The 11,463-nt window shown below is 37.3% G+C and overlaps 2 long non-coding RNA genes across 2 annotated transcripts; both read right to left on the bottom strand.

Annotated features, from left to right (window-relative positions):
- Positions 1 to 2,332: 2,332 nt before the first annotated feature.
- Positions 2,333 to 3,338, bottom strand: LOC137989935 (uncharacterized). The gene is made up of 2 exons (XR_011121085.1): positions 3,118 to 3,338; positions 2,333 to 2,567 (listed from the first exon to the last, which is right to left on the bottom strand). It is a non-coding gene; the product is annotated as an uncharacterized lncRNA (long non-coding RNA).
- Positions 3,339 to 5,140: 1,802 nt separating this feature from the next.
- On the bottom strand, positions 5,141 to 8,687 carry LOC137989943 (uncharacterized). The gene is made up of 4 exons (XR_011121086.1): positions 8,590 to 8,687; positions 8,223 to 8,284; positions 8,035 to 8,074; positions 5,141 to 5,464 (listed from the first exon to the last, which is right to left on the bottom strand). It is a non-coding gene; the product is annotated as an uncharacterized lncRNA (long non-coding RNA).
- Between the last annotated feature and the right edge of the window lie 2,776 nt (positions 8,688 to 11,463).

Genomic DNA, 11,463 nt, shown 5'->3' on the forward strand with positions numbered 1-11,463 from the left:
ACTGCAAAAATTGCAGAACAGGGCGGCTAGGGTTATCACCAAGAGTAGTTATGAAGTGAGTGCTAACCATCTTCTTATCTCACTCTGCCAGGACAACCTCGCTAAGCGTCGGAAAAAGCTAAAGCCATCCTAATGATTAAAATATTAAATGGTCTTGCTCCAGATTATCTACAGGACCTGTTTTCAATTCGCACCACAAAATATAATGTCAGGAATTTAGAAGTGAAGCTTAATTTGGCCAAACCAAACACTAATTATCCCAAAAAAAGTTTTAGCTACAGTGCGGCCTCACTATGGAACAACTTACCCAACAATTTACGTACGTCGATCGAATCAGTTAGATCTTTTAAAAAAGAAGTGAATCGATTTTATGACAATGAAGGTTAGGCTCCCACACGGCAACTTTGTAAAACAGTATTTTATTACTGTAGTAATTAAGTGCTGAATTTTATTGTACTATAGCTATTGTATTCTTACTGAAGATTTTACCGTGTTTAAATAAAGCATGTATGTATGTATGTATGTATGTACCCCAAGTTCAGTGTAGGGAAAGCCAACGTAGCAGACAAAAATACAAGGATTTGTATGGGAATCCCGATAAAAGGTTTTAAAAGATAATTATATAAAAAGTCTTAACTTATTGCTTTACATGTGAGTAGTTTCCGTCCTTTGTGGATATTTTGCAGATTCAACGCAAGGGTTGCCCACCGTATTATAAAATCCCGAGGCTGCAGACCATTCTGGAAAGCCCGCAACAAAACTGAGCCAAATATTCCTTGATAAGATCTTCCCACGGTTACCATTCCACATTACAATCAATTGACAATTTCAATCCACCATCGATGCGATGGTCCTCTTAGAATTCTTGCGTTCCCAAGGAAACAAGCTCTCTGTAATGTAACGGGAAACTTTGACTAATTTCCAGGACTTCCATCCCATTGTCAAAGCTCCTACTCGCTGTTCTAAGCGCTCCAATTACAACCGGAGTGACTCTCCCTTTTTGATTGTCATATTGTCTTGATCTCATATTTAAGTTCTTTATACTTTTCTATCTTCTCCTGTTCTTTCTAGCCGACTCTGGTGTATTCTCGTCGGGTTTTATTTAGCACAACCGGAGTCCGGTCTGGAGTGTTCCATTACTTTGTCGCAATGGATCTTCACCTCGTCACTTTTAAGCACTTTTTCGACTTTGTGATCGGACCACTTTTCAGTAACTGTAAATTTTAAAGGTGCTCTTTTTTGCATAAATTGCAGAGCAACCCACAATGGCTGCCTCCAGTTCTTTTATTCCTTCTGCTCTAGTTTGTTACCTGATTCCGAAACAACGTGGGAAAGCGTTTCGTCTCTTTCACCACATATTTTGAGACCACTGTCAATCTCATCCTTGTCAATAACTTTTCTGATGTTCTCGTCCTTATTGCCTGTTCTTGCGCCGCCATTATCAAACCTTCCGTTTTACTCTTTAACCCACTCCTCTGTAACCATTCCAAAGATCTATTCCCCGTAATTCCCTCTTTAGGTGTGACAAACCTGCCTTGTTAACGTTGCGGTACGTTTGTTCTCTTTATTTCTCGTTGGATATCCCGCTTTTCTTTTCCTTCTCTTAATAATTTCTCTTCCCACACTGCTTCGTGCCCTCAAAGAAAGAAACTCAGGCCTAAATACCATAGAGTATCTCAGGAACGTAATGCGTTTGTGTCATTTTGGCATCCGTTTAATTGCAACATACAACGACAGGAGTTTATTGACACGAGCTGACAAAAAGTGAAAGGTTATCATAGGGCCACTCATTGTGATATTTTTGCCTCCAAAAAAATTTGATAAGGTTCCTGAAACAAGGTAAGGCGAGGGGGTGGCTTCATCCCGTGTGTTGCAGTAATCGAATTTTAAATTTGAACCATAAAGATAACCTTTGATAGAGTACGATTTGGGGTTTCATAGCAAATGAAGAACGCGACCAAACACTAAGCGCTGCGGGAAGTTACAAGTGAATGTGACTGCGCAAATTTAATTTCTAAAGCAATATTTTTTTTTCGGGGGAAAGTCTAGTTTCCGCTTTGCATAATGTTCTTCCAATTCCTCTTTGAGGTAAGGATAGACTTTCAAAAGTCCTTCGTCTCATGGGCCGTCCCATGTAGATAGCTTGCGGACGAAGGTCGACCTCTCGCGACTTCGTCGCTAGCGCATCTACTTCGCGTACGAAAAATTATGTTTCGCTCTCAAAAGACATTTTCTCCTGGGATTCTCGTGAGGTCGACTTGTGGCGAGTCTAAGGTAAGGACAAAAACACGCAATTAAACAAGGAATGCAGCAATCCTCTGCTTCCACCATATTCAACGACACTGAAATTATTCTTTTATTTCTCGTGATCTACATTCTTTACATAGTTTTGTTTGTAAGCTACGCTTTCTCATCCGTTGCAGGTTCATGGTCACGGTTAACTGATGAACGGTCTGGTGGAGTCAGTTCACGTAATTAGTATCTTGGTTCCTCTTGTGGGTCAAATCACAGCCCAAGTTCCTTGCCACATCGCAGACACTCCGGCGACGTTCCTCTACCACTCCTTTCTGCAAAAGCAAGCATATATATCAGCTCTATGATTCATTGAAATCGGCGGCTGAACATGGGATTATATTTTTACGTCTGTTGAAGTAGCCGTTATTAAAGTCGCATGTAGACAAAAAGCGATGGCCCTTTACTTTTGCAGCTCAATCTGATGGACATTTTACACATTTAGAACCATTGTCTGATGCAAAATAATACTAAAAACTATTGCTTTTGACAAAGCTCGCAACCCAATTGATTTGCTTAACCGGTGGACATCTCAACTGTGCGTTCACGGCGTGGAAGTTCGTAACACATTTAAACACGCTATTTTCACACTGGTCCATACAGTCAAGCAAAAACCATCTATCTTATGGTGAAATTATGGTGACGAAGAAGTGCACTTAGTCTTGGTCAATTTAAAATGGAAGACTTTCTGAAAATGACCCAGACAACTTGAAAGGTCCATGCAATAAAGAGTCTTCAACATGGTTCAGTCCGCGGCCTTCATGATCAGCACTGAGCTAATTTCAACAGTAAAAAACTTTTAAGCAATTGTAATTATTGCCTTACCGATTTCTTTATTAGCGGATAGCTAGCTGCAATACAATGAGCTTCGTGCACGAGAGACACGACAAAAATGGTTATGAAGAGAACAGCAACCTTTTCTGACTTCATTCTTGAAATTTTCGTGATCCACTGGATTTACTTCAATTGTATTCAGCGTCTTTCAAGACTCATTCAACTTGATGCAGCTTGTAGGATTATGTATGTTAAAATGTCTTCTTGTAGCGAGGATGTTCCACTTGTAATGGGAGACAATTCCTTTCTTCGCAGACGTAAAGTATGAAGTAAGGTTTACTTTGTTCACGTGATAGAACAATGAAATAAAATTAGACCATTTTTACAGGGCAAACATTTCATTTTGGACAGATCATTTCTTATTTGACACAGCCAAAAGAATGGCTTAATAACGGGGCAAGTTCAAAGCAACTTACCGTCCACAAACGTACCGCTTAAAAAGAACAATTTAGGCCTAGTTTGTACCTCGCCCTCTCAGACGAATTTAAATCAGGGGCACCCAACGACCAATTTGTTGTAAAATGTATTATTATACCCCAGTTAATGAAAATAAATGTTATTAAGGCATTTTCAGGTGTTTTTCAGTGTTGCTGGGAAAAAATTATCTGTTCCCTTTTCCCAGCAAGACACACAAGAAATTTCCCAGCCAGCTAGATAAAATTGGTTGGTTTCCCAGCCAGGAATTAAATTACTTAATTACTTAATTACTTACTTCCTTAATTAGTTAATTAATTAACTAATATATATATATATATATATATATATATAAGTAGAATGATAAAGATTGAGTATCCAACGGTGATGCCACTTGCGAGGAGGATCCAAAAGGATACAAATCGTCTTGACTCAGATAAGTTAAAAGGAAGAATGAAAAAATGAGTCGCTGGCGAACTTCTCACAGGTCTGGTATATTATAATTTCGTGTAAACGTTTCGCCCTTCGGGCTTCTTCAGTACACGCTAAAAACTAAAATTTAAAAATACCTGGTACAACTGAACTTGCGCTATTTATACAAAACTATGAACCAAAAGGTGTAAAATGTTTAAAATTGCAAAAAAATTATAAAAAATCACAATAATATGTCATGAATACGTGCGGTTGGAATAAATCGAGTGGACAATACGTGAGATAAGAAATAGTTAGCTCTATTCCGAAAAAGGCGTTAATCACCAGACATCGAAACTAATAATTTAAAGTAAACAACAGGACTTAGTAAATCATGCAATCAGGTGGCGAAATGATGAGCCCAGGGCCCCTAAGAAGTAATAGAATCCCTGAACAGGGCCTGTGAGAATGCCGATCTGCACAGCGTAACCGGAAAGAAAGCCCAACTGGTTGCACAATTACTCCAGTGAATGATTAATTAAACCTTATTCTATTTTTGGAATTAAACTCGGATCTTTTGTTCAAGCCGTAAGGTTGGAGGGTGCATAACTGTGCGCACCAAAAAGCCTCTCTTGTAACTAAAACCTTGTCCATATCATCAGTAGTGTCATTAACAATTTTTTCAATAACAATGAACTCAAAGTCAGACATGTGATGTTCTTTTCTATTGAAATGATCTTTCACAGCGCCTGTACAAGCCGTTTTTACTCCATTAGACAGAATGTACATTGTAGGTCGAAGAATGTCATCTATTTAGTCACCTGTAAAACATGCAAGATTCAATACGTAGGTTCAACATCGAATGAATTCAAGGTCAGATTTCGTAATCACAAATCGGCTATGTTGACCAACAAGGCCACGTGTGAATTGGCCGTCCATTTCAATAGAAAAGAACATCACATGTCTGACTTTGAGTTCATTGTTATTGAAAAAATTGTTAATGACACTACTGATGATATGGACAAGGTTTTACTTACAAGAGAGGCTTTTTGGTGCGCACTATATATATATATATATATATATATATATATATATATATATATATATATATATATATATATATAAACGAAAGGAATACTAATACTACTACTACTAATGATAATAATGATGATGATGATAACAATAACAATACTTATATTGATAATGATAATGGAACGATAATGTGAAAAACACAGCTGTAGTTCTTGTGTTAGTATGATACTCTACATGTACTGCTGTCTCGAGCAGTTTGAATTTTAGGAGCCTTTTGTCACCCTGGAAAGCGAGCACAGAATTCATAATACCTAGCAACATTGTACACAAAAGCAATAAAATACTTGCTAGGATAAACCTGTATTGTCTACAATAAGGTAGAACAACTGGAACCTTGAAATAGCTCTTCATTTTACATTTTTATTGATCTCTTCAGTTACACAATTGCTAATGTCCAATTCATTGCTATTTCCATGGTAGCCTGAAAAATAATTAAAAAGGAAATAAGTTAGATACTAATATTAATTGGGTAGAGCCAGCAGTAATGCTGATTGAGTTTTCAGATCTAGCTATGGACTCACTTTAAATCATTGTTTTCACAGGGGACCCACACAAAGGGTGAATTTAGAAGCAATGTATGAGAATAGCAAAAAGTTCCATAATTATTATTGTACTATTCTGCAAAAGCAGCAATAAATATTTACACAAGATGAGGATAAACTATCTGAAATGATGTGCTGTTGTTATTATGGCTGAAAATGGCAAATTGTAGCAATTTTTACCAGAGCAACACATGTCCTTGAAATCGCTAAATTTCCCACAAGCAGCCACAATAACGACACAGAAGAACATTTCGGATGAAGGTTAGTTTATTCTCATCTTATATGCAAATATTTATCCCAGAATTGTACAATAATATGGAACTTTTTGCTATTCTCATACATTGCTTCTAAATTCAATAATACCAAGGGTCAAACACATTATGTAGGCATCTGTGATTGTTAGTATTTGTAAAAAGTAGACTCGAGCCCCTGTAATTCTTAGATGCAGAAACCTTACGCTTAAGTTGAAACATGTATATTTATCATGAATGTCTTTGCGGGTTGGCAAAAAAAAACAGCTTAACGTAATAAGATCTATTTGTCATCATGGTGCAGAGCAGTCAACAGATTTAGCTATATATCTTTCCAGATCAACTGAAAAATTAAAAAAAAAATTCCCTTGACTCGCCAAATATGACAGTCACATCTTGAGCTGGATGGATAACAAGATCAGTAAAATTTCTGCAGGCCATAGAGGTCTAGCCCTTAAACTGGTCAAGATGGTCAAGACTTTCTCCATGCCATAAATTATTTTAATAAAATTTAAAATGTTACCATGACTGAACAACTGTTGAGCGTCTTCCTCCCAATGACATGGATGTGCAGCCATTCACATTAAAGGAGAATTGAAACTTAATAGACAACTGAATAGAGGGCCACAAAGGAAACAAAGTACTCAGTGCAAACCATGAATGCTCTAACTGAACCTGATGGAAGAGAGAGGGTCGTAAGAATGAACAAACAATGAATGGCCATCGTCACAAGCCTAACTCAACCTGATGGAAGAGAGAGGGTCGTAAGAATGAACAAACAATGAATGGCCATCGTCACAAGCCTAACTCAACCTGATGGAAGAGAGATGGTCGTAAGAATGAACAAACAATGAATGGCCATCGTCACAAGCCTAACTCAACCTGATGGAAGAGAGAGGGTCGTAAGAATGAACAAACAATGAATGGCCATCGTCACAAGCCTAACTCAACCTGATGGAAGAGAGGTGGTCGTAAGAATGAACAAACAATGAATGGCCATCGTCACAAGCCTAACTCAACCTGATGGAAGAGAGAGGGTCGTAAGAATGAACAAACAATGAATGGCCATCGTCACAAGCCTAACTCAACCTGATGGAAGAGAGATGCTCGTAAGAATGAACAAACAATGAATGGCCATCGTCACAAGCCTAACTCAACCTGATGGAAGAGAGAGGGTCGTAAGAATGAACAAACAATGAATGGCCATCGTCACAAGCCTAACTCAACCTGATGGAAGAGAGATGGTCGTAAGAATGAACAAACAATGAATGGCCATCGTCACAAGCCTAACTCAACCTGATGGAAGAGAGATGGTCGTAAGAATGAACAAACAATGAATGGCCATCGTCACAAGCCTAACTCAACCTGATGGAAGAGAGAGGGTCGTAAGAATGAACAAACAATGAATGGCCATCGTCACAAGCCTAACTCAACCTGATGGAAGAGAGAGGGTCGTAAGAATGAACAAACAATGAATGGCCATGTTCACGAGCCTAACTCAGTTTGGCTTTGTACAGAGACAAAGTATGACTAAAGATAATTTCTGATTGTTGAAAAGGAAAAGTAAACAATCTGCCAAGTAAAAAAGAATTAGTGCTGTTGGTCACCATAACAATAATTGTTTCGTCAATGTATGTGTTGATGACAACAGTTATTGCTGACACAATCATACATTGTAAGAACAATAGTATGTCTTAATTAAGCACTCAACCCAATACAAAACAGCTGATCATCAGAAGCATTCTCACAATTAAAACCACAGTCTGACCAAAACCAACAAAGTTTTTTTAGTCAGAGAAAAAAAAAAAAACAATAGTAAGAGCCTGCATATACGAACATATATATATTTTTTGTCTGGCAAAATAGGGATACTTGGATGCAGGCTTAAAGTGGGTTGTTGACAAGGTCCTAATTTCTATGTAGGAGATATAGGTATTGATTGCCAGAAAAATAAATATTTGCGATCTCAAAGTCAAACTCCTTGGTTAAAGTGTTTATTGCAATTTAACTGTTACTCACATAATTATAGAACCTGCTTGATTTTAATTCACTAAACAGGGTTTTGTATAATTATGCCAAATATCTCCCAACAGGTTCTTACAAAAGGATCTCTTCGCAGGAGTTCTAGAGAGTAATAAATCGTCTTTCTAACGAAATAAACTAAATTAAAATAAGTGCGAATTTTTCTTGATTTTTACCTTGTGTTTGAGGAAAGCACTTGGTTGATCCGGTGGCTGCCTACACGAATAAGAAAAATACGTACTGCTGTCAATTTTTTATAATTCGTTGGCTCAATTCGCTTCAACTGTAAAAGATCATCACGCACTTGACTAATACAGATAACCGAAAAAAAGCATTAAAACAACTACAATAGGAAGTCTTATACCTCCGAAAACGCTAACACCAAAACACATTGTACACCGTTGAAACTCTGGTCGAAACTGAAATCTGTGAATGAAAATACAAGTTAATACTGTTAAATTCACTCTGTTCATTTCAATAGACCAATTCGGCTAACTCAATGTTGTACCCAATTCAAATCTTTTGGGAATAAAACGTTTTGTTCCAAGTATTTCCATCTCATTTAAATGTGAATGCTTCATTGTCATGCAAATTCAACACACAAAGAATCTTAACCCCGAGAGATTTGAATTGGGTACAACATTGAGTTAGCCGAATTGGTCTATTCAGTGTAGAAGAACATCACGAGAATCTCAGCATACAGATGAAATAACAATGGAAATTAATCTTACATGTAAATGAGGAAAATAGCACAATCCGTGTTCGTCGATCTGTGGAACCTCCGCGCGACCCTCCGCGCGCTTTTAACAAACGACCGAACAAAACCGACACAGGTTTTTTCCGCAAGCGCAATCACTCTGACCAGCCGTCATATGTTTGTCGTTCTCAGTCTTCAGAGTTTCTACAGCCAGCTTGGGTTGAAATGCTAGAAAAAGTCAGTAATTCCCAGGCAAAACCTCTATCAATAATAAATTTCCCAGCCAGCTCATCGGAACACCTGTATTTTTGCCAGCCAGCAAGATTCCTCTGGGGAACAGATAAAGTGAGGAACAGATTCGTTGGGTGCCCCTGTTAAATCCAATTAAATTCGTCCTTCCGTCATTTTACACATTTAGAACCATTGTCTGATGCAAAATAATACTAAAAACTATCGCTTTTGACAAAGCTCGCAACCCAATTGACTTGCTCAACCGGTGGACATCTCAACTGTGCGTTCACGGCGTGGAAGTTCGTAACACATTTAAACACGCTATTTTCACACTGGTCCATACAGTCAAGCAAAAACCATCTATCTTATGGTAAAATTATGGTGATGTAGAAGTGCACTTAGACTTGGTCAATTCAAAATGGAGGACTCTCTGAAAATGACCCATACAACTTGAAAGGTCCATGCAATAAAGAGTCTTCAACATGGTTCAGTCCGCGGCCTTCATGATCAGCACTGAGCTAATTTCAACAGTAAAAAACTTTTAAGCAATTGTAATTATTGCCTTACCGATTTCTTTATTAGTGGATAGCTAGCTGCAATACAATGAGCTTCGTGCACGAGAGACACGACAAAAATGGTTATGAAGAGAAGAGCAACCTTTTCTGACTTCATTCTTGAAATTTTCGTGATCCACTGGATTTACTTCAATTGTATTCAGCGTCTTTCAAGACTCATTCAACTTGATGCAGCTTGTAGGATTATGTATATTAAAAGGTCTTCTTGTAGCGAAGATGTTCCACTTATAATGGGAGACAATTCCTTTCTTCGCAGACGTAAAGTATGAAGTAAGGTTTACTTTGTTTACGTGATAGGCCCTGTTTATACGTCGCATTTAATGACACGTATTTTTAATTAAAATTAAAATTAGACACCTAAAAGAAATACATTTTTTAACGCCAGACGATTTTACTCGTCCTTAAGACGGATAAATCGTGTTAGACGAATTTAATTTAACACACGAATTGAACTGCCTTTAGACGTCACTTTATCGTCGAATTTATTTTAAAGTAGGACGTGGAATTAATTCATCTGAATTAAATTCGACGATAGCGCGACATGTAGACTAGGTCTTAATGTTGGGAACTTAACCAGTTGAAATCTAACTACTTGAAAGTTGTGTTTTCTAAAGAAAATCCTAATCCCATTTTAAATCCTAAAATAGAATTTGAAGGGAAAGAATCTATACACAGGAAATATTTTCAATGATTTCCGAATCGGGTATTCTGTTGGCTTTTTTTGAGACTGCTGTCCATGGCTGCCAATAGACCTTATTCACGATGGCCGCCATGTTGGATTTGCTATTATCATGAAATTAGCTACACACTTCTTCAGTAGGGAGCAATTAACACAAGTTCGAGAGGTTATAACAAACACCTTAGCCACACAGATGATTTGTTTCACGTTCATTGAATGTTTATCACCTAAGCAGTAAAATACAATCATTGCACAAGTTATTTCGACGTTTTTTAGTGAAAAATGAGCAGATAACGAAATAGAAAGTCAAAATGTCGGAGGCAATCAAAAGATATAAAAAATTTATAAAAAATAAATAATTCTAAATACTAAAATGGACTTTTTGCAATGTTACTTCAATATTTCGTTGAGCCGATTTTCCGCAATTTAATTCATTTTTTTTTTTTTCAATGTTTGACCCCCCAGCATAACACATGGCTAATTTGCATGACAATATATGAAAACCAACATGGCGGCTATCGTGAATAAGGCCTATTATTAAAAACTGGATCATTGGATAATGCAATTCGAGAGTTTTGATTGGCTGAGCCATCATGGGTCATGAGCCATGATACCATGATCTGCAAACACGGCAAGCATAGATAGCTAACGAGGCGCGTAGCGCCGAGTTGGCTATAATCATCTCATATCCAGCAAGCGCGAGTGGAATAATTGTTAATTAACTGGGTGAAATGGTTGTGCGCATGCGTGATTTGTTGGTCACACCGGGTTGGTGTTATGGTGTGTTATATGTTTCCATATATAACAAAAACATAATTCCCTTCTTTGCATACTTAATGGTGCAGTAATAAAGGTACTTAGTCCACTTGAAGTGATAGAAATAATGAAATATGAAATAAAATTACTTAAGACTATTTCACAAGGCAAACATTTCATTTTAGATAGATCATTTCTTATTTTACACAGCCAAAAAATTGGCATAAATAAATGCTGCAAGTTCAAAGTAAATTACCGTCCACAGTAAATGAAATTTACTGTTGGGAACTTCAACAGTTGAAATCTAACCCCTTGAAAGTTATCTTTCCTACAGAAAATCCTAATCCGATTTTAAATCCTAAAACGAGATTGGAAACTTAAGAATACATAAAGAGGAATACTTCAAATACTATACAAATCGGGAGTTAAAGATTCAGTATTGTGGAGGGTTTCTATAGTGCCAGCAGTTGCTATCAAATTATGGGTCTTTCAGATAAAATAAAACGGAAACAAAATTGGAACAAAATCTGTTTTGCTTTGCTCGTCAAAATCATGCAATAAGTGAATTACAACCCGAGATAACAAAATAGCGAAAGGACAATTTGAGGAGAGGTCACATCCTTGATTGCCAGGAAAGGAATAATAAAGTTCGGCTAACGATGCCAAC

Source organism: Montipora foliosa, chromosome 2 (assembly GCF_036669935.1).
Source record: "Montipora foliosa isolate CH-2021 chromosome 2, ASM3666993v2, whole genome shotgun sequence".
NCBI lineage: Eukaryota > Metazoa > Cnidaria > Anthozoa > Scleractinia > Acroporidae > Montipora > Montipora foliosa.